The sequence below is a fragment of the Taeniopygia guttata genome, chromosome 12 (genome assembly GCF_048771995.1).
Source record: "Taeniopygia guttata chromosome 12, bTaeGut7.mat, whole genome shotgun sequence".
Taxonomy (NCBI): Eukaryota; Metazoa; Chordata; class Aves; order Passeriformes; family Estrildidae; genus Taeniopygia; species Taeniopygia guttata.
The window spans coordinates 12794841-12821499 of record NC_133037.1 but is presented as its reverse complement, the minus strand read 5'-3'; the positions used below and the strand labels follow the sequence as shown (position 1 = coordinate 12821499).

General features: G+C 39.4%; 1 protein-coding gene across 17 annotated transcripts in view; it reads right to left on the bottom strand.

Moving 5' to 3' along the window:
* Positions 1-522: 522 nt before the first annotated feature.
* Positions 523-26659, bottom strand: part of ERC2 (ELKS/RAB6-interacting/CAST family member 2) — a 404176-nt gene continuing 378039 nt past the window's right edge. For all 17 annotated transcript variants that reach the window (XR_012057919.1, XR_003962561.4, XR_003962563.4 and 14 more), the window contains one exon: positions 523-3531. The gene's annotated coding sequence lies outside the window, so the exon portion shown is untranslated. The remainder of the gene's footprint in view (positions 3532-26659) is intronic.

Here is a 26659-nt window from a genome sequence, read left to right as displayed (position 1 = left end):
CTGTGTGTGCCCTGAGCTGGTCCAGGGACTTCTATGAGGTAAGAAATTCCTGGTCAACAAAAGTTCCTTTTCTAAAAAAAGTGAACATAATGGAAACGGGGAACCACTTACCAGGCAGCTGAAAAAGGAGCTGACTGTGCAGAGAATTTCACACCTTATGGCTTTTGGTCAGTAAAGCACATAAACAAAATGTAATTTTCTATGCAATTACACAGGGTCACACAAGAATATTATGTTTTAGAAACCCACTCAAAAGCATATTGCTCTGTAAGAGCCCAATCCAGAAAATGGCTCCTCACTTTAGTAAAGTTGCTCGTAAGCATTTCTGGGAGTGGGGCCTACGAGACATTTTTCTTTTTATGCTTTCTTAAACAGTTTATGTGATAGTAACAACAGGAAGATAAATTACTTTGAATGGTAGCAATTAGAGAAATAAGGAGTGTGATAGATTTACCATGTGGAAAACATCTCTCACACATTTTCCTACAGTCATTAAACCTGCTTTTAATGACACAACACTGATTTCAGAAAGAAACAAAGTTTATTTGATGAAAATAAACAAGCTGATCAACACTAAATACTTCCCATACACATGATAACAATGTTATGAACTCTAAATACCTTGGTACTTTACACTTCTACAAGACATTAAATTACAATGACTGTCTAATACATGCCCACTGGTAATTTCTAGGAATTCCTTAGTTTCATATCGATGTCCTTAACCATATATCAATATCACAATCCAGAACATGCCACTCACTTGAAAAAATTATTACAAGAAGCACTATCAAATGAGGATCTAAGGTAAATAGGGGATACTGACCCATTGCTGCAGAACATCACATTCAAACGTCACCCTACACACACAAAAGAAACATTGCGGATATAGTTTGTGTCAACACATCTGAGGTCTTTTCATAAACACTGTTTAAAAAGGAAATTGAAACCCACTTTCAAATGAAAGTCAATGTGCAGGTACGTGCATACTGGATACACAAAATTCATTAAATACAAAATTCATACTGTACATTTAAATGAAAGAAAGAATGTGCAGTACAAGACTGATCTCACATTAAAATAATAACCATTACCTTAAATGTTAAGCAAAAGTTGGTTTGCTTCATTACACTCAGAGGAGGGGGAAAAAAAATCTACCAAACATTGCTCAAATAAAATATTTCCCAACATCACAGTGTTTATTGTAAACCCCGAGATTCTATTTTAGGATATGAAAAGATTTACTCCAAACATCATAGAATATCACATGAAATGAAAAGAAGGAGAAAAAACTAAAAAAAAAAAAAACAAAGCAAGAAAGAAAAAATCAATGTTAGACAAAAATTTCCTCTTTAGGGGCTAACTCTTAGGCCCTGATAAAAGTTTAGATCAATACTCATACCAAGATGAGTGGGGCAAAAATGCCCCTAAAATAATGTCTGTGACAAAATTGGCACATACATATAAATATCTAACTATACAGCTTTGTATCTGTGACCCTATTTCCCCCTAGTTTATATCCTACTTCAAGTATTCGGTTGCAGAGTTAAGGTAAAGACCTGATTGTAAGAGACACAGACGATTGTCCCCTACTGCGACAACAAATTTGTCATGAGAAACCTGTTTTGTTGTCTGAGTTTCCAAGTGCAACATTTGTCATATGTGCTAAATATACTCCCAAAAGCTTTGCTGTTTCAAAAACAAAGATCTAAAATGCCGTTGATAGTTAAAGGACAAACTTTTTAAACATGAATGAAATTGGGATTATCTACGCTATGCTAATTCTATACATTTTATTCTATTTACTGAAGACAGTAACATCCAGCAGGACTCCTGCTCAAATAAATTGCTCATTGATTGCACCGAGAATCATGGTACAAATAAATAAAACATCATCTCTAGACAATAATTTTAAGGGGATTACTATGTATGGCTCATGTAGGATGTTTAGGGTTAATCGCACCACAGGTTCAAAAAATAATTTTTCTAAATTCAGTGCAAGACTTTAGGAGTATCCATTTAGATTTCTTTTTTTTTTCTTTTTTTTTTTCTTTTTTTGTTTTTTTTAACAGCAGCAAAGAAAAACTACTAAGGATTAAGGCCACCCATGCTTAAATTTATTGTTTGTCCTTTAAAAATGCAGATATTCTATTTCCACTGCCATCAGCATGGAAGCATTTCTTCCATGGACAAAAAGATGCCTCAACAAAACAGCCAAACATTTGCACATGTTTGCCAGACTGACTGAAAATGTTTGTGGAGTCAGAAGGAGCCTCTCCTTGAGAAGCGGTAGAGGTCTGACTGTCAGTTAAGTCTCTCACTGAATATAATAATTTCACTTTTAATTTTTCCTTACATGTGCTTTAAATTTATTTTACCAGACACATCTTGTTGACACAAACAGCCTTCAAGTGCTGTTTGTTCATTGGTATTTTCTTTAACATCTAAGATTCGTTTGGGTCCATGTCGGAGACTGTTTTTCAATGCAGAGAACAATAACAAACAGTTCCACATTTACAGGAGACCTAGTGCATATACTGTATTCACAGCAATCTTTATTTTTGTTTTTATTTGTTTCTTTAAGAGTCCCAGCTTTTACTGTTGAAAACATGTATGCATTTGGATGGTAAAAGGTTGATACATCCTTGTGTACATGTCCATATATATACACACACATGTATTTATATACACTTCAAGCTTTTACCATCCAGAAATAGATACATCTTGTATATAATCATATATTTATGTTCAAATTAGATGTCCTATGCATTGTCAGAGACACACACCATAATTTCATAAAACTAAGCTTTGTCATCATTTATTAGTACCAAAAATTGATTTCATTTCCAACCTGGCCCAGAGCTTAATACCAGTTATAGTATCAATATTTGGTTTTGGTTTGGTTTTAATTTATATTATTTTATCAGTAGAGAAAAGAAAATAGAGGAGGATAAAGGCTTGTTTTTATTTTTTTTGGAAAAGCCTGTGTCTAACTGGGGGTAAAGTTACTGCCAACACCCTTATATAGCATTTTACTAATACCTCTCTGATAATCTAGTGCAATAGAAGTGATACTTTAGAATAGACTAGGTAAAACCAGCAAATGCAGATGCCACATCTAGGGAATCTGAATTACCTATTAAAATCAATATTAATTTACCAAAAATTTGCTATATAACCTGTTTAACTGAACTTTATGAAACAACTATATTCTGAACAGATGGTTTCATTGTAAAAACAGAGTAACTCACAAGACCCATTAGAGACAGAAATGAAGCTCTTGTAATTTCTGTTTGAGTCTCCTTCATTACTTTCCAAAGTATCTAATTTCACAATAGACTACAAGAAATAATGGAGAAAATGCTAATTAATGCAGCATTTCATTAGATATCAACCTTAGCATTCATTTTCTGCATCTGTGATCTTCTCCAGGATATCATGGTCATGTTTGGAGATCCAATGCAATAGATTATCATTGTTACCTTCCAGTGCTACAGTTTTTTCTTCCTTTTTCACTAGTTCCTCTGACAACTGTAACAAGAGAAAAAATATTCCAATTAACATGACTGAAGCATCCAGAGCATCTTAGCTCTCATGTAATCAAGATTCTCATACGTATGAGTGGAGATAATGCTTTTCTAGGGGCTGAGGATTAAGTAAGGCATTTAAATTCAATTTGAACCAACTTACATTCATAGGTGGCAATTAGTTTTATTGCTAATTTGTATGACATGACTCCCCCTACATGAGAAATATTTTAAATTCCTAAGATGTCAAATGCTGTTGTGCTTGTGATTCTGTAAACAGTGATTTTATGATCTTGTCTATAAGCACAGTAACTTTGAAAGGGAAATGTTATTAATAAAATTAAGTATTTTTCTGTGGGAACCAAGAGAATGATTGGTTTGTATCCACCCAGTTCTGTGGCAGGTGGGAATGTGTAGTACCTCTACCAGCCTTCCAAATTTGAAGCACCGTTTTCTTGTCATATTTTAAGCACTTTAAGTTCACTTTAATTTGCAGAACAGTGGAGAAAGGTTTCATGGATGCAAGAAGCTCAGATTTGCAGAAGTTAGAACACACAGCAATGAGTTAGGAGGTTTTCAGCCACACACCCACTAATCACAGGTGCTCTGCCTGCCTTGGCTGGCACTGCTGAAACCCAGGGGACTAAAGAGGGAGCTGGTGTCAGCACAGCTCAGCCAGTGGGAAGAATCTTCCTCCCTTCCACCTGCTTTGGATGAGATTCTGATTGTGACTGCAGGGTGAGGCCTCAGTGATTTCTATTGTTACTTCAGTTGTGCAAGCAAACAGCACGGTATGCTTGAACAGAGAGCAATGAATTGGTCTTATTCACATTATCTGTTTCCAAACCATCCCATTTTATGAAAAAGAATTTGCCATACAATGCTTAGGGTTTTGTATACAGCTGAAAAGTTGTGGTTTTTTAAATAGAACTACTTGACTAAAATTGCCGTTAAAATCTCAGAATCTAATATTTATCAGATAAACTATTCTGTGAGTAAAGTGAAACCCTGTTTCTGAAACAGAATAAATCATCATATTATTTTAAATCCCTATTTTCAACTTCACATCTTGCTGGAAAGCACACATTAACAGTTTATATCATACAAACATGGATGAATAGTTCTAAGTTTGCAGTAAGTGGTTGGTACAATTCTTCTGGTCAAAACACTTAGGGACTAATCCAAAGCCCACTGAAATATGGAAAGGTTCCCACCGATTTTAACAAGTTTTGGATCTGGCACTTGAACAGTCTAAAAATGACTTCTGCAGAGCTGGAAAGCCAGGGAGTTCCTAAAGTAGATCATGTTACTAGTTCTGGCACATAAAATCGTTGCAAACTTTTATGAAAACTGTAAGTCAGCACATGCATTACGTTTGGTGAACTGTGCATAGCTCCCATTCTTTTGTGTGCTGAGAATTTCTTAATCATCATTCAAAGAGATTCTGGGGCAGAGGAAGCACACCTATAAATTAACGAGGAGAGCACATTCCAGAAACTGCAGCACAATAATGCCTAGTTTTTTTAAACAAAAATGTAATCACAGCAAATATTCAATGTAGTTGCTATTTTACAAGCTGAAGTTCCTCTGCAATTAACACTTTTATGCTCAGAAAAAATAAGAACCCAGAATAAAGTGTCCAATCTGAGGAACAGCAGCAAAGCACAAACTGCACTCCCCCTTCAGCCTGGTCCTCAGATTTTCATTGGGGTTTTACTACAGAAAGAAAGCCCCCAAATAAACCTCACCCACTCAATCAACCCACCCATTCATCAGAAAACCATTTATGTATTGGAAGTGTAACAAAAACTTGTTCACCACAGGTAGGAAATGCAAAGTATTTCTCAAGTAAGTCAAATAAATATATAAAAGGATATTGCTGTCAAATACCAACTGAGGTTGAGTAAATTAAATTTATATTTGTTTCTTCAATGCTGCACTTGGTAACAGCCACTGAACCTCTAAAACAGAAATAAAGTTTGGTAACATTCATTGGGCCTGAATTCAGCAGTGCTCCAGCTGAAATTAATGTCTTATGAGTTTGGCACCTCTGTCAGTGCATTAGATACCAGTCAATGAAAACAGCAGAAAGATGTGAAGATATAAAAGTGTAGTAGCCCACAAATATTTGTTCAGATTGTTTTTCCTTTGGATAAAGACACCTGCCTGATTAGTACTTTTTACCTCCAATCCTTTCCTCTCAGCAGTGATTTGCAGAAACAAGCTGGAGAGGGTGGGTAAACACAAAGGGGTTAAAGGGGAAACTGTTTAATAACAGTAGTAAAATGCAGGCTATTTTTGACATCTGGGTTAATGTCCATTATGCTCCATATGCTTTCCAAATGTTTGCAACAAGCACCCAGATACAAAAACAGATACCCATTCACATAGGCTTAAATTGCCCTCTCCTAACCTGTTACACATGGTACCTACATAAAAGGCCAACAACTGATATGGTAATTAGTGAGTAAGAAAGAGAGGGAATAGACACTTTATTGCAGGGAACTGGTATCTGACCAAATGTTACTAGAGAAGGATATCATTAATGAAAACCTGTGAGGGCTATTTCTGCCTTCTAATCTATGACAAGGCCTCTGCACTAGAATGTGACATCCTTGAAAAAGCTGTCAGGATGAATTCCTCAGTTTCCTTCTCCAGACTCATTCATCATTACTGCAATCAGAGTACCAACAAATGATGGGAAATTATTTCATTTTCTGGAAACAAGTAACTAGACTGGAATAAGGCTATAACTCATAAAGTCTTTCTCAAGTGATGTCCTGGAATTTGCCTGTGCCTCTTGCAACAACATCATGTAAATTATAGGAGGGGCAAAAAGACAACATTCTCAATTTTTACCTTTGTGCAAAACCACAAAAAGAATTACTCTATTAACTAAAACAAAATCCTGACACTCTAAATTCTGCCCCTGCCACCAGTCTATTGTGGAAAATATTAAGGAAAAAAATTAAGGAAAAAGTCGTATCATTCTTCTGTGCTTAATTTGCTCTTTGCTACAACAGGCATAACATCAGGTTCCTCACAGGAATTTGCAAGGCTTAATGTTTGTAATATGCCTTAAAAGTCTTGGATGAGTGCTAAGTATTATTATTTTTCAGTTCCTGCATTTGATTAAAACTGAAATAACACAGTAAAAATTAAATTAATATATTAAGTTACAAGTAAAGAGCAAGCATGTGGTTTGTGGAGCTACTTGTAACACTTTTAATACGAACATATATTACAGAGTAGGTGATTCCCAAGGTCTGTACTGACATGTACCATGTGGGCATAACTTAACAACTGAAAACCCCCCAGAAGTTTGATTCAGCCAAAAATCTGTTCATGGCTTCTGTGTGAGCTCAGAGCTGGGGCCAGCAGGAGCCCTGTGGGCTGCTTTCCCCTGCCCCTGAAGTGCAGTTGCAAACACAATCACAGCCCAGATATCTGCAACTCAGCACAAGCAGCAAAACTGGGTAGCACAGATCCGCTGCAGTGCTCAGCACTGTAGAGGTCCCTTAGCACAGGATGTGACAGTGGCACGATACGTGCTCTTTGTGCTCTTTGAACCTCCCCGTCATTACAGCCCAACAATAAATGCTGGGTTTTGCTACCTCCTCCTGGCCTAACTCTTGAGGAAAGAAAGAAAACCCACCACTCACTTTCTAAAGAATACAGTAACCTGTTAAAGCCTGTTATATCGACATGGAAATCTCTAGTGAGGAGGGCCAAGAAGAAAAATAATTAAGGCATAAATTTGTATCCAACCTACGTAGAAAATTTGCAATGCTGAGATGCCAAAGACACCTAAGACACTTGTTGAGCAGAGTGAAAAGGTAAAATCTAGTTTAAATTTATAGCATTCCTTCAGTGTCCCTCTAGGAGTTTGGCTTTTTGCCAGTGTTCCTTGTTAAAAATTTGTTAAACGTGTTTGGCATTAATGCAAACACAAAGTGCTCATTTGTTACAAATTCTATTGGAATGCATTCATTTAAGGCAATGAAGTAGTTACCAGAAAAGAAAAAATGTTCATTAAGTACATTTTAAAAATACAATGATGTATGCGGTGCATAACTATGGCGCCCCAGTGGCTATATAAATATCTGACAGAATAACCACAAGTTGTGTTTGGTTTGAAATTGGAATCTCTTAAACATAACTGATAGAACAAAAACTGGTTTTGTTTGTTGTCAAAACTGATGTTAGTCTTTCTTGTTTAGATCTAGTTATAATAACCAAAGTTTTGCCATACAATTTTTTTTTTTTTTTTTTTGCATCTCAAATCAATAAAGCCTAGGGGCTAAAGTAATGCTCAAGGAAGTTTCTTGATTCTAAAGGTAAGTGCAGCACTGCACATTATCTGGAGAACACTGGACACAGAAAGTAAACACCCTGCTTGGAGGAGAACAAATTTTAGTCATTCTTAAAAATTCCACTTGAGGAAATGTTACCTGGGAGATCTGCAACTGTCTGACAACATTCAGGTTCACCTCAGCAAATGGTGTCCTGCTCTACTTTCAGAAAATAAAGAGCTCAGACCTCTTTTACAATATCCCAATACCAAATCCCTCTTTAATAATAATGTGAAATATCTCTGGTAATGATAACTCTTGATACTGAATGAGCAACTCTGAGGTCTATTTCTTAGATGTTAGAAAATATCTTCTTAGCTACATTGTAAAACCAAAACCATTTTTCTCTTTAGTTTTTCAAATGATTTATAGCTAGTTACAAAAAAGCTTAAAAATGATAAATACATAAGTAAAACATATTCAAAAGAAAGATCCAGAAACTGTGTGATTTAATTAAATATTGAAAGGTTCACAAAAAAACCACCAGCATAAAAAGTTATTTATAAAGACAGAATTAACTTTGCTCCAATTCTGGCAAAGAAATTATTTATCCCATTTGTTGCTATTTATGTTTTAAATTCATTACACAGTAAACTTCAGAAGGATCTGCAGCTGGTGGTAGAATCACTGCACAAATGTGATGAACTTTCCATACTGCTATAATGCCAGAATTGTTAATCTTAGTTAGGGATAAAAGCAGATACCATTGGGATGAATAAAATCAAATGGATTCAAGCCCTCTAGACAGTAAGAGTCCTTGAAAACTACTGTACAATTATATCATAAAATTAGATGAAGTTTATGAACCTTGAGACTATTTGGACAAGGATGCCTTCTCTGGGAATGTTTATAAATCAATATTAGGCAAGTGCTATATGAGTTAAAAGACAGCTTTTTTTTTCTTAGAACCTTTTTCTTTTCACAAAACAAGCCCAGTGCAAATCAAAGCTCTTCAGAAATATGAGAAAACTCAGTACATATCCTTCAATCTGTCACTTGGACAGTGAATTAAAAAGAGGGAGTGTTAAGGATGGCTTCAGAGCAGGACTTTTCAATGGAGTGAAGATGATGGAAGAGCTCCCATGGATTCCACGAGTCCCCGCAGCCGCACAGGGAGGCGGCCGGGGCTCGGCAGCGCAGGGCACCGGGCTCTTTGTCAAGACGTTTATGACTTCCTAGAGATAGAGCACATTCAGACCATTGTTACTCTTTCTTCTTGTTGTTATTTAAATCGAATTGAAGCGACAAGAAAAGAAGAATTCTCGGGTTTAAGTGCCTCAAAGAGCGACGCTGCCTGAAAGCCGCGGATAGCAGGGATCATTGACGAAATTGGAAGGTGCCTTTTCCATCCTGGCTGATGCGGAATGCCATTTATTCTCATGCGCGGGATTAATTAGGGGCCTTTTTTGGGTATGGTTTTTTTTGGGGTTTTTTTTGAAGATCAAGGTTTGGCGCTCGGTGCTGCCTAATAACACGGTGTGCCTGCCCGCCACCTGGCCCGGCGCGGCTCGGCTCCGGCGGCGGCACCGCCTCGGGCCACGGCAAGTGCGGGCAGGAAACGCGGCTCGGCCGCGCTTAACCCGCGCCCTGCCGGCCCGGCCCGGGCCCCGCCGAGCTCCGGCTCCTCGGCCGGGCCACGGAGCTCGGAGCCCCCCGGGCCCGGCCCCGCTCGCAGCGAACCCGGAGCCGCAGCCCCGAGCGCGCACACGGCGGCCGTGCCTGCGCCCGGGAACAGAAGTGGTTAAATAGACGCTGTGTCAAGCCCCCAATCTAATAAGTCATCTTATTAGGAAGTTGTGATGCCCTGTTTGCCCTCGCCTGTGGCTTGTCTGCTCCACTGAAAGGTCTCCTGCTGGGACCTTTGTGGCATTATACGAGGTAGAGAGGGCTGCTGCAATATATGAGCCTTGCTTTGGAGCAGCCGAAACAGCGGGAGAACTAAACTGCAAAGAATTAAACATGTAACAACTTTGTAAAAGCACAGACAGTGATTGAGGTTGGCCCTTTTGCTGTTGACACATTCTGGCCCCTGTAGGTTGTGGTCACTAAGCCCATTAGAGCTGCAGTGTGGCAACATCTAGTTCAGCAAGTTCAATGTGTTTCTGGTTTATTTCTAAATACTGGATGCAAGCTGGCAGCAATAGGAGAGTGGAATATGGCACCAGAAATATGTCATAAACACAGTCGTCATTGTCAGGGATGTGAAACTACTTTTCAAACTATTTATTTTTGGCAGATGGAGAGTTGGTGTATTTTTGCACTTTGTTAACTGAAATTTAATTGCAACTTGCTGCATGTTTTGTTTAATCAAGGAAAAAAAAAAAGAAACAGGAAACATCAAGATAATGTTTTCTCTTAAAAGAAAAAATTTTCACTGAAGAGAAAAATCTTTGTTGCTAGAAATTCACTGCAAAATGAAACCAGAAAAAAACCAAACCAAATAAAATATCAGCTTGGATAAGTTTCACTTATGATCATTGACTTATTTAAATAATGATCCCTCAATGTACTTTCCCCCCCATTTCTTAAAGATAAAATACACATTTAATTCAGATTGTAAAAACTGGGTTGTGAAATGGACAAGAAAGATAAATTAAATTAATGAAAGCAGGTGTTACAGATATAATGAGGGGTAGATTTAAATTCTAAACCCTAATATGCAGAATAGAATGCACCTTCCCATCTTCTTGTGGACCACGCTTTTTCAGGGAGCACTGCAAGGTTTCTGTTGCACATGGATGAGGATGCTCGTGGTCCCTCAGCTCTGAGGGCTCTGCCTTTCCAAACTGTGTTGTGGTCCCAGGTTTTATGAGTCCCTGCAGATTCATCTCTGCCAAGAGCTACCAGTCTGTAGACAGGGAGCAAAGGATGAGTTGGCTGAACACTCCTGCATCTGAAACCTTTGTCTCTCCCTGGAGCCTGTTAGTGCTGCCCCTGCCCTCCTCCCCAGATGAGGCAAAGCTTATGTAAGAGGTGAAATGTGCAGAGAGGGATGAAAACAGGTCACAGCTGAAGGAGGGGAGGGTTTGGCAATCTTTTGTTCTTTGTGTCTGCAGCACAGGCATTTCCCTGGTGCTGTCCCCTGCTTCCTCCAGGGGTTTTTGCTCAGGCGTGGTCGCCCTTTGGGTGCCCCCAGCTCCCTTCTCTGGCAGCACAGCTGAGCTCCAGCTTCTGCTGACCCACAGAAATGACTGCCCCTCCTTTTGGAGGGATGAAAATTATGTCAGGGGCAAAGCACATTCTTTCTTTGGCCACCAGTGATGAAGGAGCACTTCTTTTCTGTTCTAAGCCAAACAAGGTCAGAGCTGTGGCTTTGCTCTGGATAAGGGAAATTTCTAGAATTTGTAGGACGTGGGGTTTTTTTTTCTGCCGTCTTTTGAGATTTGCTGATAATTTGTGACTAGAAGGAAATTCTTAAAATTCACACATGTTTGTCTGGTTGTAGGGAGTATGATTTGGGTTTTACCTCATGCATCCTACCAGAGTCAGTCAATATTTAATAGCTAAAATTGGCTGGCTGTTGTGCTTGGATAACTCCAGCTACTGTGGCTGCTACCACACTGTTGTTAGAAGCATATTGGTTACTAGATGTTGTACCAGAGTAAATACTAATAAATTTGGTGGTTGTGGAGAGGAAGTTTAATCCAAAAGCATCCCAGCCAGTGAGGAGGCACACACGGGCTGTACTCCTTCTTTTGATGCACCCAAAGGCTGGATGGAATTGGGCAGAAGAGAGGTGGTGAGGGCTGAGTGCAGTTTTGAGGTACTTTATGTGTGTGTCTATTTCTGTTTTTAGGAAAAGGGTGCATCCTTGGCCAGGCCTGAAAAGTCTTCTTAGAAATGCTGGACATAAGCACGGTGTCCTTCAGGCACACCACTCCAGTAGGTTATTGAAAGTTTTCTGGGGTTATTTTTTCCTTAACCAAGCAATAACAAGAAATTTAATAAAGATGCATCTCATAGCTTGTGCCTGCTTTCCCAATCACCTCAGATTCCTCATCTTCTGAAGCTGAGAATAAACTAAATAGCTTCAGGATATTGCTTTAAAGATCTGAATATTTGTACCAACAGCTGTATGTCCCACCTATACTTCAAAATTTAGATAAACCATTATCATGCCATTTCCTTAGTTTGTTCTGCCAGTTAATACCCCAGTAGTCACTGAAGGTATCCCATCGGGTATATCTAAGTACTGATTGTGCTGTGGAAGGCATTGTGAGGTATGCTTATTGCATTAACAATAACAATGTAAAATAAATCAATATGTCAAAGTATAGTCAGAATTCTATTGTACACAAAAAGTCTGTTTTAAGTACATGAGATATACTCTCACCTTCTTCCCCTCCAAGTGATCCTAAATATATTTGTTTATTTTACATGGGTCATGATATGAAACTGCTTATAAAAATGGTGCCTGATGTTACAGCTTCATCTTTTAATGTTAAGAAGAAAGAGATACAACTAAGGCAAGTGTTATTAGGTTTGGTCTGTTTGAAGACCAGTGCTGGATCTATTTAAACTCCTTCAAACTGCTAAAGCATTACAATGACTGTGTGTGGCACTGGGAACAGGACCATACATGCTTAACAGCTACTTATTTTTTAAATACCCATCCAAGTAACATGCAGCATTTTGAAATCTAACTTGTGTGGTCTAATTATGCAATAATTTTTATAATTTAGGCCTCAATATTATGAGCTTCTCCACAATTATGGCTCTGCCCACGCATTTCTCAGTGCGTGATAGGGAAGACATAGGGGCCAGCTCTGTTAAACATACAAGCATATATTTTAATTTTTAAATTTTTACCCTATGTGAGACTTAAAAATGCACTTAACATTAAGAGAATGCTTAAGAGTCTATCCTGAAGGGGACCTTAGAGGCTTTCATTCAACTAAAGGCACACGTATATAATTCCATGCAGACTGAGGACCCACATTTATCAGCATTCCAATAATGATGAGTATCACATAAAGGGGAATGATAAAATAGCAGTAAGCAAACATTTGTTCCCTCCCAATCTTCAAACACCACCTTTATAATCACTGTACACTCAAAAACATGTATGTGTGCGAGAGTTGGAGAGATCAGAAGCTTAGACTGCAAGATTTCCAAAGATACTCAAACCATCCATGCAACGTCAAATGACAGGTAAACACGTACAACTAAAAACATGAACTTTATGAAATCATATAAAAACACAATTGTGACATTTGCTACTTGATACTATTATAAAAAATGATGCATTGCAATTAAACTGTTTAGCAAAACAAGACAAGGAAATTAACGAGCAAGAATAATCACCATAATTCATTGCAAACTACAATTTACACTGAGTAGTATTTTTTCTAGAGAACACCTATTTCTCTATGCCCATTTTCTTTCTCCTCTCAATCTCCCATTCCAGACTTTGACTTTTCTATTTTTCTCCTTGCTTAAACTTGATTTCTCCCCACTTTTTTTATTCCATTCTCTGCAGCAGAGTTTTTTCTGTCCTGTCACCAACCTCTGCCCAACTCACTGCTGAGAGGTGGCACTGGACAACAGCTGGAAATGGTGTGACACCACCACCCTCTATTTTCCCTGCAGTTCTTGCAGAACAAGATAAAACACGAGAACAGTAGTTCACAAAAAACAGTTTTGAAGACAGTAATTTGCTAATTAGAAACAGCAAAAAAACCCCAGAAGATACTCTTGATGTGCATGCACAATTGTGTCAACCCCACTGAGGTAAAGACCAGAGTGGAACTTAATTAAAGGAAACAACTTGGAAAATAAGAATAGTGATGGAAGTACAAAAATTGTTCATTCCTCCATTAATTTTAGGGAGAGCAACAACTAAACAGGTACTTATAAAAAAATATTTCCCACAACTCCAAGAAAGACAAGATAGTTTTAGGGCTACTTTCCAGAAAATTTGTTTTTACCAACTCTCTGATTCAAGAAGGTAAAACTATACTTGACAACATATCCTAATTTCTCTTTAAACAAACTAAATGCAAACAAAATTATCTAACCCATTTAATTCTAATTTTCTGGATTCTTCTTTTCTTACACTTGCAGATCTTGCCTCATTTTCTATAGGAACTTAAAGATATATAGGTCACCACTTCCAGGTACACCTCTACATTCATATTTTTACAGTCTGTAAAAGAGACAGAGTGGCCTGTGCTGTATAAAGAACATTGGATTTCAACAAAAAGATGTGGGAAATTCAGCAAAAAAAGCACAGCTGTATCATTATTTCATATCTGAATGTGGCATGGTGTATTATGAAAATGTGAGGATTAAGTCAAAAGTGCACTTTCACTGCATTTTTTATGAGGAATTCTTGTTTTTACAAACATTTCCAGAAATCAAAGGAAGCTAACTTTTTGTTAATTTATCTAAGCTACTCATTCTTTTGAACAAGCTTTTTTTTTTTTTTTTTTTTTTTTTTGTAGTTTATCAATTCTCTTATCATCCAAAGTTATTGTTTAAGCCAGGAATAGCTTTTTAGCAGAACTCAATGGTTAATCATGCAAAAACAAAAACAAAACAAAAAAAAAACCCCAAAAACCAAACAAACAACAAACAAACAAAAACACAAACAAACACAAAACCCCAAAAACCCAAACCAAACCAAACAAACAAAAAACCAAGAAACAAACAGTAATTTCTCATTCAAGTCACAAGTTCTCAAACAGGAGGTGTGAAAAAGGAGCAGAGGAGGGTCACCTGTGTCCTTTGCAGATTTGGGGATCTTTCATTTAATTAAATGAAATCATATTTTTAATTCCCCATGGTATGCACCGTCCATCATCAGGCATTACCACAGTAATGATCAAAAAATATTTTGTAGGCTCATTGTAGAAAATGCAGTCCAGCAATAATTTCTAATTTCTCTGTCTTCCAAATTTCAAAGTGTGTGTCAGAAACAGTTCACACCTTCCAGTGTCCCTCTGCAGAAGGGAAGGGAATGAACCTTGCAGGCTCCCTGCAATGCACGTGGCCCTGGGAGCTCCTGCTAAACCCAGAACATGGCATTTCATGGCCCTCAGGAGGCCAATACCATCCACAGACCACTCAGCACAGTTCCAGTTTCATTTATCCTCGTGCTCTCTGCAGCTGGCATGGCAAGCCTGGCCAGTTCCATGATACCTGAGTCAGCACTGCTGGTGTTCTATACAGAACCAATGCAGCCCCTTGCACTCAGTGTCCATATTGCAGGAAAATTTACCACTCAATTCTTCACTCTTCACCCCCTTTGGATTATTCATGATTTTAGAGATTTATCATATTTCTATTTCTTTCCCAAATGGAATATTTATATTGCAATAGCTTCTTTTTACATATAAACAATTTAAAATCTCCTTTTTGGTTTTTAGCCTTTGTTGTGCTCTCTGTTCTTTCTCAGAGGCTTATCAGAAATGGGTAGAATTGCAAAGATGTTGGAAAGCCTTGAACAGATACAGGGGTTAAAAATGGCTTTGTGTTTAAATAACTTTTTCTTTTCCAACTATTTATTACATTGTTTTCCTTTTTCATTACTGCTGCAAATAAAGGTAAGCTTTTAGAGGACTGTGCACAAGAATTCCAACATCTCCATCCTGAAGAGTAATTGCTTATATTATATCCTGATAATTACTATGCAGTCTTAAGAGTTTGGGATTACTTTTCTTCCATATGGTTAATTTTACATTTATCTAAAGGTAATTACATCTGCCCAGTCCGTCAAGTCACTGCAACCTAGATTTTGCATTTTCAGAATTCCTTCAGTCCTGCAGAACAACAAAATAGATTTCAAAACCATTTTGTGGGAAATTCCCATTACATATATCTGGTTTCTCAAAAGAATGAGCTGAAACCTGCAGGGCAGCTGGGATGGAGGGGAAGCAACAAACACAGCTCCATTCTGTGCATAATTCAGCAAAGTGCCAAGCCATGCCTGTGGAATCCTTTGCTGTGCTGGTGCTGCTGGCTGACACAGTGTCAGCATTTTTCAGCATCACACCACCATCAGCCTGCACTGGGACCCTTTAAAACAGCTGAAATAAAAGAGCTTTTTCTGCATATTTATGCGATCCTGCTTGGAGCACTTCCTGTTGGCCCCAGTAAATCTCGGCTAAATTTCAATCGACTCTCGTGGTGTTCCAGCTGTTAGATAAACTTCCAAGGGTATTTTTGTGACAGGTACAAACCTAGACAGGAAATCTCAAGAAGAAATCCTAGATTAATTATATGTCAACATTCAAGCCACAAGAAGGAGCAATTGTCATAAATTTTTGGAAGTTAGAATCCAATTTTAGTTTTAAGTGCAAAAAAAGTCACTGACTCATTTGTGATTCAGTGTCAATAAAATAATACATTTCATATTCTTCAGTAGTCCACTTTGACTAAAGATCAAAGGGAAGGTAAGAACAGTGAGCTATATATTTAAATCACCTAAAAAATGCAGATGCAAACTAGTAACAAATTGTAGATTTACAATTTATATTTCAGAATCGCCTAATCTTATCCCACCTTTTTGAAAACAGATACTACATATAAACTAATTCTGTATTAAATGAAAACATCTTCACTACATAAAAATCTCATAATGGTACCAAGAACATCCTTCTGCAATTCCCAACAGCACAGACTCCATCCCTCTTCTCTCTCCCAAACACGGTGCCTTCCATGTGTTTTCTGAATGATGGGAAGGACAAGTAAGGAAGGGGTTGAGAGGGCAGAGGCTGCTGTAACAGTACTAACCCAGAGCATTGTCCATGTTTCCTTGGCTTTAGCATTGCTGTGGGATTCCTGACAGCTTTTCCCATCCCTCTGCACCGTGTCCCTGGAGAACCTCAGACGGTGTCCAGGACAGATGGGGTGTGAGCGCTCAGCAGCAGCACCGGCAGCACAGCTGGCAGAGGTTCCACATCCTGCTGCCCCAATATCCCAAACATTTTCCTGCAATGCTCTTGGGGTCCACAACCCTTGCCATGCCCCAGCAGCAGTGTGGGTTTCTCCCAGGTTCACCCCTGCAGGAGCCAGGGCAGAGCTCCCCACCCTGAGCAGCTGAAAAAGCCAACTGTGTGTCGAGTCAGCTGCTCCAAAGCGATCTTGTGCTTGAACCTGGCAGGGGGCCCTTCCCAAACCTGTCTGCCTAAAACCAGGGGGAGAGCTTTGAGACACCTGTTGTCTCAGTACAGAGAAAAATGTGTCGTGGCAGGGGGGGAGAGGGAGCGGGAGAAAACCCATGAAGCTTTGCAGGCTGCACTGCTGGATGCAGCTCTGTGGCACATGTGGGAGATGCTTGTGGTCCTCACCTTGGCACCAGGGCTGTCCCAGGCTCTGGCAAGCAGCCGAGCACAGGGCACTTTTCCAAACCCTGCAGCCACTGCTCCGGCCCTCAGCAGAGCTCGTTGGATACGGAGTCCAGGGAAGAATCACTGCTCCACACGGAAAAGCCCAAGCAAGGAGCTGCAGCCACCTTCCCTAGGCAGAGGCAGGAGGAAGGAAGCAAGGCAGGGGATGTGCTTTGCAGCAGGAAGAGCTGCAGGTCAGAGGGAGAGCAGGATGGCTCAGGCCATTGGCAGGAGAGGCAAGGAAACAGTGATCACACACCGTGGGCACGGGACCACAGCTGAGTATTCTTGTCGTAAACAATGTTCTTTCACACAAAGCAGGTAACGTTCCCTGTGCTTTACCAAGTCCTTTCTCTTCCCAGACACTAAAAGGATCCATTCAGAATCTTCCAAATTATTTCAGTGGAGATACATTAAGTGGTCCCAGGAAGCAAACACTCAGAGCCCCATCTACAGACAAAACTGGGCCCACAGCACAAACACAAATACATCAGAAGGCCTGCAAGGAACCAGCAGAAACATACTGCACTTAGCTGACCACCTTGATTCTGTGTCTCTCAAATACCGTGGATAAATAACTACTTATGTCACCCTGGGAGAAAAGGAATGTATGATATGGCTATGAAACCACCTGGATTTTTTATGTATAAAAAGTGTTTTCACTACTTATGGAAAGCCAGACATGTAAATTACACTGCCCTTAGCAGGAAAAAATATGTGCCAAAGACCATGCCTAGGAGCAGAACTCGGGAAGAATGGGGTTATGGTCATGCCAGCTTTGCAATGTTTTCTTTTACAAGCCTGTTTTACTGCTGAGGTGGGGGAGACTAGTGTTATTGCTTCCTCAGAAAGCTGTTCTCACAGGATTTGACTATAGGTCATGAAAATCTTATAAGGTCAGACAATCCTGCAAGATTTTTACAAATTAAAGGTTTAAACATGTTCCCAAGATTGTGGATATGTCCATTTCTAAGATGGAAAGTAATCTCCTTAACAATGTGCATTGCCTGGGAAACAATAATTAAATAAAAGAAAATCTGGAGATCTGAATTTAGTACCCTTGAAAGTATACATAAATTTGTTATCAAATAATTTATTTCAGCCTTTCCACATGGACAGATAGAGGTGGCACTACCAGCAAAACTACACCTGCCTATTCAGTATAGCAGTAAATAGACTTGGCCTGTTCCCTTGGTGCTGATTCTGTGAAGGTCATTCTGCAAGAGCAAGACACAACCACAGCATCCTATGCCATTAGAGGTCCCTTCAAGGCTGATTGTTAGCATTAGAACATTAGCACTCTGGGTATTTATCAAAATGTGGACACCAGAGTGGCTTGAAGTAGTTTCACTTCCTCTTAAATGATAATAAATTGGCAGTGTGAGTGTTGACTGCCTGCAATGCAACTTCATTACTCCAGAGGTTAATGGAGCAACCTCTCTCTGTTGATCTTCCTGTCACCATTGGCTACAAAAGACTCTCTGACACAGTGCAGTTTTCAGGAGAGACACAAGTACAACAGAGATTAACCACATCAAAAAGAATACTGTCCTACTCCATTATATTCTGCAAAGCTGTGTGCAGCAAATCGCTGTGGCCAGCAGTGTCATCTGCCTTCTCTGACAATGAAAGAGGTGATGATGCTGTATTCGAGACAAACACCTTTCAAACATCTTTTTTAAAAAAAAAGGAAAAAGAAATAAAAGGTGAAATAAAGGAAAAAGAAAAAATATAAAGGAAAGAAGAAAAGAAATTATAAGAGAAAAATTAAATAAAATTTTTAAAATAAGAAAGAAAATGAAAATTAAGAAGAGAATATTTTATTTATTGTGTAAATATTGGAACCACTGACCTTCAGCTGTTTTGCACCAATTCTATAAAATTCCTCTTGTATTTCTTACAGAAAGCTACACGGTGCATTAACCAAACTATTATCCTTTTGAACGCTGGCTTTGTGATTTTGCAAGAGATGAAAACTGCCAGGAGTAGGAGGTGGCCATGAGATTCAAAGAGGATTCATTTAGTGCTGGCTAAATGAATAACCCTCTGAATGAAAATGTATTCATTTAGGGAAATGTGCCTCTTCTTGTTACAGATTACTGCCTGAAATGCCTGGCAGGCGTGTTAACTTTCAATAATTCATAACTCCTGTTGTCACTAACAACACAATGAACGTGTCCCTCACAGCTCTGAACAGAGACGATTGCCCAAGGAAACTGAACATTCTGTACATCCTAAACACAAATAGTTGGAAGTCACTTCCCAGAAGGGAGGTTACTCCTGTCCTACCAGCAGCATCCACTTTGTCAGGAGCACAAACCCAAATTCACAGTACACCCAGGTTAGTTTATTTTTTGTGAGCGTGTGCTTCAAACACAACGGCTCATTGGAAATTTTAATTCTGTTCAATATTTCTGCTCTCTTCAGCAGATTAGCAGATGAACAGGTGAAAGTGCATCATTCATGCAATTACAGCACTGCAAATGCATGCACATATCCAGTAATTACACGTGTAGTTGTGCAAACCATTCAGGGGTGCTTCAGGTCACTTGTCTCCCCTGTCCACTCCTCAGCCCCATCAATGTTTGGGATGGGACTTAGCCAGTCTGACAACACCTCTACAGCAAATACATCAGCTTCTTGTTGAACTCTTATCTTCTGGAGGTCTCAATTAGAAGTGAATACTTTTAAGCATAAAACCCATCAGCCTGAATGAAAACATCAACTTCCTACACACACACAGTGGCAGGTACTTGGACTGCTTGTTAGAAGAAACATTGATAATAAGGAGTGTCTGCTGATAGCATAAGGGAGAGGACCCTACTGGAAATTACAGGAGATAAGGAAGATTGGGATTTCTTGCTGGACAAGCAAACAGAGGATCAGATTCCAGGATGGAACTCCTCCAAACACCACAGCGTGTGCCTTCCCAGCCTGTCACCTAAATGTTGTGAACAAGACAGGAGTTCAGTGTTCAGCTCTGATTGTGTCAGTGGCTCCTTTTGAGACCTTGGGCAAGTTGCTTAATGTCTACCAAGATTTTGTCAAAAACTGTAAAAACAAAAACTCTGCTACTAAACCTGGAGAAGTCCCTTTCAAAGTAAAAATCAAAGCAGAATGTCAATTCTACACTTTCTTCTGCACTATTACACCATTTTCAGTTTCTTTGGGTTGATAAACATATGCAGTATTATCTGAATTCAGGCTGATATGGAACCATGGCTTACCTTTTAAAAGCATAAATAATGGATCTGGATGGCAAATTTGAAAAAAAGTTAAATGCTTTACTTTCACAAAGTATTCAGCCTCTCCCTAAATTAAGCTTCAAAACTGAGGTCCACCAGTTTGATGTCAGGTTTTTAATAGCTGCTATGCAGCTGTGGAAAGACAACCCTTTACTGAAGGATTTATGTAAGATTAGAAAGACACCTCATCCTTGGAAGTGTTTAAGGCCAGGTTGGATGGGGCTTTGAGCTACTGGTCTAGTGGAAGATGTCCTTGCCCATAGCAGGGGTTGGAACTGGATGAACTTTAAGGTCCCTTCTGACCCAAACCATTCTATGATTCTATGAATTGAAGAGAAAAAATTGGTAGTTCAGTGCCATGTTGGCTCCATGAATGTTAGAGCTGAGAGCATCTCTCCCATAAATATGCCCAAATCAAACCAGGCATTTAAGATGACAGTGCTGCAGCTTCTAAAAGTTCCCATTTCTAATACCTCAAAAAGATCCTGTGCTACTGAAAAGAGTTTGAGAAATTACACAGCAGCCTACCAATATTAATTGAATATGAGAGTGTAAAACAACTCTTAAATATGGGAAAACTCCACCTCTGCATGCAAAGAATACCAGATGGAGCAATATACACTTCAAAGCTACATGGCTGCAGACAGAATCAGCCACAGCTTACTTTGTAGACTTTCCTTTGAAGAAGGAACTTTATGGGTAAGTGGGTGCATAACCACTCACAGCTACACAAAGGTGTTCACCCTTATACCAGAACACTTCATTTTTGCTCCAGTCAAAAACAGCAGCTAAAGAGTGGCTTGTCTATAAGTTAAGAAAATATTTTTGGATATCAGTGAGAATTTAATTCCAACTTTTCTTCAATGGCCCTAGATACTTTTGGACTTATTTTTTTATATCTCTAAATCAAGTTCAGCTTTACCAAAATGATGCTGCTGCAGTGTCAATATATATTATAATGCACTGCTAACATAATGTTCAAAATTGCATTATTCCATCCTGCATCACAATGAATACTGCTGTGGATAGATTTATATAAAAGCATTTCACTCGAGCAACCTAGGGGAAGAAAAAGCCTGTTAAGTATTTCAGAGTCTCCTCAGTACCACTACCTAACAAAACAGATGTGACCTTGGACAAAGGTAAGTTTTAAGAAATAAAAACTTGTGTCAAAAATCCCAATAAGACAGCGAGTTTTATATTTTCTGTCAAAGGAGCATCTTATTATTGATATCAGGTGTCAGTTTTTATTGATGTTTTGTTTGGTTACAGATTCCTTATCCCCCAAAACTGAAGGACATCAGGGCACTTTTATCTGAGAGGGAGCAGTTCTAATTCTCAGCACATCACTGGAGTTAAAGCAAAATCCTGAATTACAGAAGTAACTGAGTAAAGACAGTTTATAAAACAACTACTGTTAACTACATTTTAATTACATGTATGGTTCAAAAAAAAAAGTCTATGGTAGGTAAAATAATTCTAAGTATTTTGAATATTTCAAAGTACAGAAATATTCTGGATCTTTAGAATAGATTCTGACTTTGCATTCTCAACTTTTTTATCTAAAAACTCTTCAGTTTTTTCTTTATTAGAATTTTTAACAACCAAAGGCAGAAAACGTAGAGGGAAATCTGTACCAATGTATTCTTCAACGAGAGGCAGATTTTAGAAGAATTTTCTTTGTAAAAAACCAACACTTTTTTGATCTTTATCTCCATTTGCATGGTAGAAGTATTCAAAGGAGTGAAGTATTACAGTCATTAGTAAGTAAAAGAGATATCAAGTGTACTAAACTCCAAGATTATCCATCAGAAATGAAACAAAACAAAGACCCCAAAAGTATAAGATAGGCTCTTTTTCTGCTGGCTGAAATCTTTCATATGGTATATAATTCTGGCAAAACAGAATTTTTGTATTCACCTTTTCCCTATTGAAAAGCAACGCTCTCTTTATCTAACCTTTTCTAAACCACCATTGAAAATTGTATTTTCTGACTCAAACAAAACATTGTTTTTCTTTCTGCCTCATATGGCTAATAATAAAGACTTGAGGTAAATCTCCCTACAGCTGCTTTCAGTTCATTTTAAGTCAATGAAACCTATATAATCCTGTAATACAGTCAATTGTTTCTTTTCCACTAGGCCTGAAGGGCTGCGAGCTTGGAAAGGGAAGAATTACTGTTTTGCTTTTAACCACCTATTAATATTTTGCCCCTCCAGCAGTTCTTTTTTTCCCCTTTGAAGCCCTTTTCCCACTAAATTAATGTTTAACAATTAAATCAAGCTGAAGGAGATCTTAAAAGATCTAGACAATTACTGATTGGGTAGAAGAACAGGCCTTTAATTTAAATGGGAAACATCTCTGAAACGATGGTATGAGACCCCACAACTAATTACATAATTTTCTGCATCTGAGAAAACATGAGCTGAGAGAATGCAAATAGAGACACACATGGAATACCAGGAAGAAAAGCTGGAACACCAACATTTTCCTATCATCTTTAAGAATAGAGCAACTTGTATTAAAACAAGCTTTGAGCGACTAGATGGAGTAAAAATATAACTTTAAAAAATATTCAAGGGATGGCATCTCTTTTTCAGGCAAATATTGCCAATACACCTAGAATGGCAATCCTAAGTCTCTATGTAAACATCACAAGCAGGCCTAAGAGCCCTTTCAAAAGTGTGTATTCTTTGTATATATAATATACTTTTGTGCACTTGTGAGATAGAAGTGTTCTGCGTTTCCTGCTTTCTTCCATAGCAATGTGTACGTTACCACAAAAATATATCCACAGTGAGGTATGATAATGGAGGATTTCTCTTAGGCCTGGATAAATAGAGTTTGTTCTGAATGAAAATCCTTTAGCTGAACTCAAGGGCTGGCTAGTGGCCAACTCCTTTGTCAGACCCCTGAGCACCCGTTCAGAGACCTGTCCTGCCCCCCTGGCTCAGGCAGATCTGTGGGCACTGAGATCTGCTCAGACCTCACAAATCAGTCAGTGTGTGCCAAGACCACAAACACTGTTCTTGTCCCTCCTAGCCCAAGGAGAATATTGTGATTAGCCTTGCTTTTTAAAACAGGCCAGACTGAACTATAGCCAGGGAGTGTTTGGACCAAATGTGCATTGCTGAGGCCTAATTACCATCAGTGACATTATCCCACATCCAACAGAGGTGCAGAAGCACCTGAGGGCAGCTGCTGGGACATCCAAGAAAATGATGGATCATGCCAGCAGGAACTGGATATGTCCATGGTGTGAAACTTCCCACACTGGACATGTGCCTTTTAAGTTTGTCCATCACAGCAGCATTAGGGACAGGCGTTCAATGAACTGGACACCTAATTTCCCAACAGACCCTCTAAAGTATTTCCAAAGGAATCTGGCTCCCACTGATTCCAAATATACAAGAAAACAGCAGTTTTAAAGACAGATACTTTATGGTGGTTCCAGTCAAAACAGAACAGTTGAACTCTCAGAGAACTTCAAGGTTTTGTTTGCAGTTTCAATGTTGACCAAACTATAGCTATTTAAACATTCAGAAATTGCACATTTTTCTCTGGTGATCTCAAGTACTTCTTATTACAAGACAAGTCACAGGCAAATGAATTAATAAAAATCCCAACAGATTTTCAAGATTCAAATACGTGCTTAATATTTCAGATAAGAGTTTTCTCTAATTTAACAGTTTTACTCATCCCTAGATAGAATCAAAACATGATCTGAGGGAAAAAGTGTTATTCAGTTTTATGATTCATCAAATAATTTTGAAGCACTGAGCACATTTTAGCTCACCATCTGTTACATAACCTCAATACAAAATAAAAAATATTCTGTTTTTGGCTACAAACCTGAATTCCATTTTCAGTAAAAGCTTGGGATGACAAACAGACACTATGAAGGACACATTCAGCCAACAAAAAAACTCTAGCACTTCCAGGAATTAAGCCTCTCATTCCTATAACAAAAAACATCACTAACATAAAAAGGTCATGTCCTTTCCTGCTTTTAATATTTTTTTTAATATAAATTCTTAGTATCTTTCTATTACCCATTGTAAATGTTTCATTTCACCAAGCCAATTATATTCACAATATATTTCCCAATACAGACTGTAACTGATTCATGAGTGTGTGTGTAGCAGAGGCACGTGCACTGAAAAGCAATCTCCAGTCAAATGCCTTCTTTTTGTCCACAGAAAGAACAAATAGGTGACCTCACATGTGTAATATACACAGCACACTGTTAAAAATCAACAAAACTGAGAATCACGTATATTATGCAAAACCACCAAAACCACGCACCCACACACACACTCAGGAAGTTCTACAGTAACATTTCCTTTATGTTCCTGAAAGGGATTAACTCTCTCAAGGAAATATAAACACTGAGGGCCACCACGAGCACCAGCCCTTTGCAGAGGCTCTGCTCACAGCTTTGTCCCACTTGTCCCTGCCTGAAATCCTCTGTGTGACAGGGGCTGGCATGGGTGCCACCTCTGCGGCTGTGGCCAGGAAGGGGAGAAGACACAGTCAGGGAAATCAGGCCGGAGCTCAGGGCTTCCAGCACCGCTGGTACCAGCTGGGTGCAGAATGTGTTGGCAGCTCTGAAATGGCCAATCTGGGGTGTGGCTGTAGGGCTCTTACTGAGCAAGCAGTACTGAGTTACCTGCTGCCTTCTGAGTCACGCTGTCCCACACCTGCAGCAGCCCAGCCCCAGGGTTCCAGCGCTGCTTCCCTGCCTGGCCAGGACATGGTCCCTGGGCTGCCAAGCCAGCCCTCCCAGCCAGCAGCTCGGGAAGAGACATGCAGGACAGGAGCTGCCAGGAACAACACCAATGCCAGCTCCACCAAGCCTCAGACAGGCAGTGGCAAACCTGTGCTGCGCCATCACGTCCTCACTGTTTCCCCTCCATTCCACACCCCGCATAAATCTGATGAGGACACTGTCCTCTGCCACCTCTGCTCCTGAGAAACTAAAGAACAAGCAAAGATGTTGCTAACTCTCCAAGAATGTGCTGAGCTGGGCAGCAAGTTTGCTAAGGATTGCCTGAGAAGGCAGAACCACCCTCCTGGGGCAATCTGAAGGGAGCACAGTATTAAACACTGTTTTTAAGTCCATGAAGATAGGGTGGGTCAAGAAGACAGATGATGCAAAAAGCAGGAGAGGGATGGATGAACAAAGACACAGGCTCTGGGCCAAAGAATAAACCCTCCTTACTGAGTAATGGCAAAGGTGAAGGGGAGCTGGCTGGCAGCAAGAAAGGCTGCACAGGGACCATGCCCCTCCGAAAGCCGTGTTCCTATTGCAGGAGGAAAGCGACACGAGGACAGAAGAGATGTTTCTGTATTTTGGATTCAGCGTATTCTGTGCAATGTCAAAAGTTCAGCGTGAAAATTTCCATCTCAGCCTGAAGAAGAACAGTGCAAATATTTGAGTTTTGTGCAAGCAGGAGGCTGTTCCTGGAGATGCTGTGTGTGTGCAGGCCCCAGCAGCAGCGGGAGCAGGTCTGAGCAGCCGGGGCAGCGAGCGGGGAAGGCTCCGAGCCAAAGGCAGCGCCGGGCTCTGCTCAGAGCCAGCACAGCCCCAGCCTGGTGGGACTGAGCTTGGGGAGCATCCAGCCCGGGGAGCCTATCCAGAGCCACGACACCTAGTAACAAATAAATAGCAAACAAAGATGTGCCCGGGACAACAATCAGCTTTAGAAGTTAACAGGAGAAACCTGGAAAGTGTAAAACGTATTTGTGTTGCTAGGCAAAGGCACTGAAACTAATTCTAGAGTAATGCTGTGTCAAGTAGAGTTTTGCACAGACGAACTCAAAGACCAGAAAACAAGGAAGATTAATTGTTATTTAAATTTCCAGACTTGGATCACTCCCATAAGCTTGACAATGAAAAATTAATAATACGGATTCATGAAGTTTGCAATAAAAAGAAAGAGGCCAATGTTATGTTCTTAACAGGCATTAGCTAAGGGGCATGGAAAGGTTTAAACTGTTACCATTCAGAGCAGTGATGATGAGTGAAAAGTGACACAGGAAACTTAGGGACTGTTTTTAATCACTCTTGCATAGCTGTTAAAGGCACAATAAAATGGCAACACAACATTATAAATAGAGCATGTAAAAGAGCCTTCTGTGACAGGGAGAACTGTGACAGACGCCCTTATTAGACAGGTTGGCTTTAAGCATTCGCTCTGTCAGCC